This window comes from Medicago truncatula, chromosome 5 (genome assembly GCF_003473485.1).
Source record: "Medicago truncatula cultivar Jemalong A17 chromosome 5, MtrunA17r5.0-ANR, whole genome shotgun sequence".
NCBI lineage: Eukaryota > Viridiplantae > Streptophyta > Magnoliopsida > Fabales > Fabaceae > Medicago > Medicago truncatula.
In genome coordinates, this window is record NC_053046.1 from 6,313,522 (window position 1) to 6,321,373 (window position 7,852).

The window sequence follows — 7,852 nt, forward strand, 5'->3', positions numbered from 1 at the left end:
GGCCACACATGAAATGAAACAGTTGAACCCTTTTATTGTTGGAAGAGTATGCCAAACAGACAAGGCATTGTGACCATTTGAATCTTTTGTTGTTCCTTGTCATTTGACATGATTCATTTTGGAGCTACAATGATTCTGTTAGACGGCTGCTATTTAAACCCAAAAAAAAAAAAAAAGCAACACAATATCGACACTCTCCAGTCTCCATGCAGGCAGACCAGGCTGGTACACGAACCAATGTTGAGAGAGAAGTATTAAAAAAATCAGAAAGTATGCGCAAACTGTATACACTACGGTGTCTGATGTTGGTTTTGTGTTCTAAAAATTGTTTATGATTCTATTAACTGTTACATTTTCAAATTGAACATAAGTGAATTAAAATTTGGAAAGCAATGAATTGGTTCATGAAACATAAGGAATCAATTCATGTTGAAATCAAGGAAATCATAGAAGTCCATGAATCGATTCACATATGTTGCAACATGCCAAAAATCGTTTTTAATGCAAATGATATGATACTTCTTATGTATGGTTGGAATTAAGTTTCACAAACATTCCCTGATTCTTACACCTCGTGAATATTGAGATTATTACATTTATCATCATAGCTATATAAAGACTTACTCTAAGCCTAAGTTTGACATACATTGAAATAAATATAAACCTTTAATAAATCTATGCTTAGGGTGAAATGGAATCACAAGATACCTCTACTAGAACATCCTTAGCAATGCAAAAGAGAGAGACAATGATCACCTAGACAAACACCTCTTTTTAAGAAAAATAGTCCACATACTAACCACTAATGTCGACTGATTTTGCTACTGGTTTTGAATTTCTTCTCTCCCAATTTTCCACTCCATTTGTTTTTGCCTTTGAAGATTTATGTTGCACTTTCAGGCTGCTCCATAACAATTCCTCAGTTTGGAGGGTAAACAATGACGTTATTGTTGGATAATACTATCATAACCTATATGCTGATGTCTAATTTGGTGCAGAAATGATAGAAGGCATACAAATATTTTGCGATCAGTTCATAACAAGTCTCTAGTATCATGTATCATTGGTCTGATAACTCTTTACTATCTAACAACATCAATAATGCAGTAACCAATAAATATTCCAAATTTCCAATTAACTTCAGAGCAAATAGAAATATTCCAATTAACGTGGCCTTCATTATTTGTTAACGTGTAAAATCATGTCACGTTGCCATGTTGAAAAGCTCATTTGAACTTCATTGGTGGAAGGTACCAAGGATTCTTAGGACTCAAACAATACTCTGTATCTTCCGATGATGGTGTTGGAAAGATGCAATGGTATGCATTTCAAGAATCACCGAAGAACCCGCTAGAGGTTTCGACACCCCCCAGCGGCAAACACTCCTAAACTAAAAATCTTTTAAATGAAGTTTAATAAACATTCTTAGTTCTTAATCCAATATAAAATCAAGACATACGCAATTTTATTAATCAACACGATAGAACATGACAAAACAGAACAAATGAATTCTGTTTTACAACTAAATAAAAAGCTGAAATTTAAACATAAAAGACAAAGGAATTGAATCAAAAGTTCCATAAACTATTTGCTGCAATCACAAGTTGATTAACATTTTAAGCAGCAGCGAAGAAAGATAATTGTCATGCAATTCTACCGATAGTTGCTACATGTAACATCCCGATATTATATATATATATATATATATATCGTATATGTCCTTTGAGTTTAATATTTATTCAACAACTTATTTTAGGTGTAAATAATTTAAGAAAATTATGGCATCCTTCTTTTAATTAAATTATATAATTAAGTTTATCTATTTTATTTATTAAATGTAATTTATGTGCTTTAATTTATCTCATTTAATTTAGTTTAGACGTGATGATTTTTAGGGGTTTTCCTTGTTACTATTATTTTATAAGTTATTATTATTATTTTAAATTTTGATTGACTTGGAAGTCTTGGAAGAAAATTGTTGGAAAACTATTTAATCAATAATATTTGTTGCTTTTCTCTATTTTGTGTTTGACTTTGTCTAATTCCACTAAACCAATTTTATAGTGGATAGCTTGCTTGAATAGGATGCTTCGGGGATTAAGATCAGTTCCTATTACTTCTCCATATACTTTTATTTATTTATTTTTATCTGGCCATCACTTAGTAACTTCCTTGAACCATTCCACTAATACCTATTTAGTAGGAACCACGTACGATTATATATAGAGAAATAATAAGGTACACTTGAACATGGAGAGATAAGAAAACGGGAGTATTATATTCAAGTTTCATTTCATTCCTTTCCCACTTTTATCATATAATTTCTTGGGTAACCTCTTCTCTGAAAACCTCAACAATTTTGTGATCAAATATAACCCGTTGTATTCTTATTAGTTGAGTAACTACCTGCCCCACATTTACCCTTTGATTTCCATTAGAGGCCAGGCTGACTTTATTATCAATAAATCACAAAAAACCATTACCGGTTATGCATACCTCACTCTTATTTCCTTTCACTCTAATACACCTCCTCTTTTAATATGATTTAAGTCCCTTAAATTCAATTGATTGCCTTGATTCCATACTATGACTTGAATAGAAAAATCAACCTTCTCATTTTGGGTACAAGCACGTCCTCTCTTTCCTTCAACCATTATGATCATCATACTCATACCACCATCTTTGTCATAAATCCTTATGTGAAAGGCAAGAGCGTACCTTATTCTTCTTTGTGTCATTTCAATGAAGGCCCTAATTGAAAGCTAATTTTCATATAGTTACTTCATTCCTTCCGAGACTCAAAACCAACCTCTTCATTTAGTTTCATTTTCGTGGAACACCTAGAGCTCTGAGTCCAAATCCCTTTGCGAATTTTCTTGTGGATCTTTAGAGTCTATGCTAGATTTCGTACGATTAGGAAGGGAAGCTTACAAGTAAGGGCTTTTTTCCCATAGGTTCTTATTAAATGTTAGGACTGTGTTATTAAATAGTGGTAGCAATTCTTGTCTCTTGAAAAGAAAAATAATTAAAATATTTTCTTACGTGGTAAAATCTAATATTTTCTTAGTGGTAAAATCTAATATTTTATAAAAGTGATTATTTTAATTGAGTTTTATATGATAGTTGTGTATGATGTGATGTGGAATGTTAATTGTATTTTATTTTATTATGTTTATATGTTTTTGTGATGCTGAGAAGGACATGTTAGATTTTGATTAATTAAGGAAAATGAAAAGAGATGAAAATGTGAGTCTTATTGAAAAGATTGTTTTGATCATGTTCATGGTGATGTGAGATATATAATTATTTTCTGTGTGGTGCCTTTGTGGCGGGTAAATATCATATTGCATTGTTGTGCTGTGGCGGGTTACTATTATATTCTGTGTGGTGTCTTAGTGGCGGGTTACTATTATATTCTGTGTGGTGCCTTAGTGGCGGGTTACTATTATATTCTGTGTGGTGCCTTAGTGGCGGGTTAATATCATATTGCATTTATTTTCATGATCATGCATGGCATATGCATCTGTGTGGTGTCTGTGTGGCGGGTTATATCCGGATCATATAGTTATAAGAGCATGCATCTTACGCATAAGTGCATTGAGTCTGTTGTATATATGTGATTGATTATGGACTTAAAACTATTTTATTGTAAATAAGATGTGTGTGAACCTTACTTTAATTTGAAGCACATGACTTGAAGGTATTTTTATTAATTCTTGTTGATTGATAAGTTTTGATATTATCTAATATATGACATAGTTTCTGGTGCTTTGAGTATGAACCAATTTGGATAAGGAAATTGACCCTTACACTAACATTTTAGGTACCAAAGAAGAGATGGTCTATGCTTTGAAGTTTTTGCTTGAAGTGCATACGGGGGGACAAAATTGGGTTTTTGATTGAATTGTAACTTTAGTAGAAATTTTTGAAGGATATTAGTTTGAGTTTTAATTAAATTATGTCAAGCAGCATTTTGTATAGATTTTGCTAAGAATTTATTATTAATGATAAAAAGAAAATAGTAGAAATTTTTGAAAATGAGAATGAATTAGGCGTAATGTCTTAGATCAAAATCCGGGACCTTACACTACACAAAGTGAAACATTTGTTCCAATCATTGTAGATAAACTTTAACAAATTTTAAATTGAAAAGTAAACATACTACTCCTAACATATATAAGACATTTTTTCTTAAGTTGTTGAAAATTGAAAGAAACACCTAAATAGCCGTAGGGCACATCTCATAACACTTTTTCGCCATCTCGAGGTCTGCCTTGACAAGTCCGACCATTCCATCTCCAATAGGATATTTCATTGTGAGGTGTAACGTTGAGATCACCGCTCCCAAATCAGCAACAGCAGGCAAGCCAATAACAACATTATAAACAGACCAAGAATCAATTAATGACAAAGTACCTTACCTTAATCATCTTCACATTCCCTCCTTTACCGAATGTTGTGTCCAAATCAACGTATCCTTTGACCGGCACACCATCGCCAAAAGTACCCTTCAGAAATCCTTCAAATGGTTTCAGCATTGACTCTTCCAGTCCCATCTTCAAGAATGCGGACCAGTAAAGAATGTTCGCGCTGCTTCCCTGGTTAACAGAGACTCTTAAAACAGTGTTGTTGTTGATTTGGAGTTTAATAACCATAGAGAGAGGTTTGAATAATGTTACTTAAAGGAGTGAGGAGAATGGATTGTAACCGCTGGCTATCTGTAGCTAATGTTGCGGGGAGTGGCGTGACTGAGAGGTTCAGCAGAAAACGGTTGAAAACATTTGTGCTACTAACGTACGGAAACACATACAAATAGAATTCGATTAAGACTGAAAGAAGTACTAATAAAAATTACTGGATCAACGCTTGAATCTGTACATTGTAACCTAGGGTCAAATATTTATATTTATATTTATATTTTTACAATTTGGTAGATAATGAAAATCACCAAAAATGATTTGATGGCCTTGAAAAAAAATGAATACTATGGTTAGGGTTTTTTTTTTTTACTAATTGTCATTAGTTTGTTGAATAGTTAAAACAACAAATTCTTTTTTTTAAAGGGAATAGTAAAACCAACCTGAAAGTTGAGCTGCCTCATAAGAATATTTTTTTTTAAAGTACGTAGTTTAACGGCTAAAATTTACTTCTTAAGGTGAACAAGTAGGGGTCTGAAATTCGTAGGGATGACAATAGATATCCTATGTGTAGAGTACTACACTACTCATCTCCATACACATGTTTGTAAAAAAATGCTCGTACTCGAACGCTATCCTCGCGAACAACAACTTTACTGCCCATCCTCATACCCTATGGACATCTAAGTGCCCATATCCGCACTTATTACATGCACTTTAACTATGAAAAGACAATAAAAAAAACATCACAATTGAAATAAAAATATGATCTAATTTTTTTTAAATCAACTCATAAAATAGTACGAATTGTAGTATTTAGCCAAATAAAAATTATCCAAAATATCCCTTAAAAATTGTACACGAGAGGGAGCACTTATTGTATTAAACATTTTTTATGTTTAGATTCAAACTTAAATAACTAAATAAATTAATCAATTGTACACAAAATAAATAAATTATTTGTCATATTATATAAATATGTATATGCGAGTTGCGGGGCTGAGAAATATAATGTCTTTATCCATGTCCATACCCATTTAAATTTGTGGGTAATTACATAGACCCGTGCACAAACCCATGAAAGCGGGGTTTTACCCTACCCATTGAGGCAATTTTTGCGGGTATCCATCGGACCAAGGTCCAATTGTCATCCTTAGAGATTTGAATCTCGACCCCTCCATATAACAATGCATTATGTTCCTACCAACTAAGTTATGTTTACAAAGACTTTTTTTTTTCTTCTTCTCAACCCTTGTTCATAGAGCTCATATTCTATTAGTCAAGCATTAAGCCCTTCAACAAGTTAAGATTGAACTGGGCAAAGAACATGACAAAAACTAAAATTTTTGTTCCTCACATACCACAACACAACTTTTAGTCCCAAATACAAATTGTCTAAATTACCAAAATAACCTCTTGTCCACCAAAAAATTTATAAGACAAAATAATGTTCAATACCATAAAAAAAAAAAATCATGTGCTTTTCTGTCTTGTATTGTTCCATTCAATATTTTCTTTTTGCAAATCAAACGCATAATATAACAATATTGATGGATATAAAAAAGAAAAAGGGACAAATATAATAATAATAATAATAATAATAATAATGATGATGATGATGATGATGATGATGATGATGATGATGATGATGATGGATACACAAAATGGATAAATTTGAGACAAATTTATTACTCACAAATTTTCTTAGTAAAATAACTTTTCTTAATACCCGTATTTAACACATTTTTTCTCTTCAGCAAATGTCTAATAACACCGAGTGACTATTACATTAAACTAAAATCACACCACATCTTTATTTAAAACCTTAATATATCAAGCATATAATTATCTCACTTATATTATTCAATATTTACATTTTCTTATGTGAAATGTAAGTCCAAGCTATATCCACCTAGGAATAATACTGTATAGAATTACAAAGAATTTAGATTTACTGCAATTAGCAATCCATACACAATCATAGTCAACACATCAATTATCGCTAGATCAAGATTGAACTGTCCAAATTTCAATCCATATTTTATTTTATTTTAAAAACTAACCTATCTTTGGTCAAAAAAAAAAAAAAAAAACTAACATATCAATCTGCTGACATTGTAAATTCGTAGAATTGTTATTGTGGCATCCAAATCTGCAAGCAACAATTCTTTTACTAAACACAGAAAACCAAAGACAGGTTACGAACTATAAACTGTAGTTTGACTATAGTCTATAGGTCATCCTTTTAAATTTTTTATTTTGTGTTACCCTTAGGGTCTGTTTGTTTTGGGTGATAGGATAAAAAAAGATTGATGAAAGGATAGAAAGTATATGGATTAATAATCTTTCCTTAGTTTGGTTGCTTTGTAACTGTGGAAAGAAAGTATCAATTTAGTAGGGGCCCACGTTGTAAAACTTTCCATTTAAAGTATCGAAGAAAGCTGGGAATGGATACCACAATTGTAAAATTACAATATTGCCAATATTTGAAAAATTCTAATGTGCTTGTTTTCTCACTTGTGACTTTGGTTTCAGGCATTCAACTTTTATTACTATATATATATATATATATATATATATATGCAATATAATACCGGTAATTTATTATTTGTTTTTTTAGGGGTTATTATTTGTTTTTTTTATTAATATATGTTAATTCATATGTATAATATTCAATTTTTAATGTAAGGATATTTATGTCATTTTAATAAACATAGATCTATCTATCCTTTATTTTTCTTTCCACTTTCTTTGATACCAAACACTTAAATAATCATCTTATTTTCCATTTACTTTCTACTCTCTTTCATTCCTTCAACAATCTTTCCACATACTATCTTTCCTTTCACTTTCTTTCATCTTCCAAACAAACCCTTATTGTACACGACCAATTAATTTTCAAGAAAACAATACACTTAACAATTACTGTACTAATAAGACAAATTCTTCACTCCATCAACACAAAAGCCCATTTATTTATTTTATAATCAAGGTGGTGGTTCTTGATCTGTCTTCATCAACTTGAATGAATATTTTATCTAACAGTCGGTTTCACTTCACTATCTGACTACTATATTCTTTATGGGGGGGTGAACTAGCCACTAGTATAGTACCACGTGTACCACAACAACAATTTAAGGTTCCAAAAATCTAAATCTGTCTCTTGTCACAGAAGTCTAACCAATAGCCACTGAGCTCACAAACACAATGCCACA

The 7,852-nt window shown here is 31.4% G+C and overlaps 1 pseudogene; it reads right to left on the reverse strand.

The window, feature by feature from the left end:
* Positions 1-3,824: 3,824 nt before the first annotated feature.
* LOC112422234 (uncharacterized) lies at positions 3,825-4,869 on the reverse strand (annotated as a pseudogene).
* Positions 4,870-7,852: the final 2,983 nt, after the last annotated feature.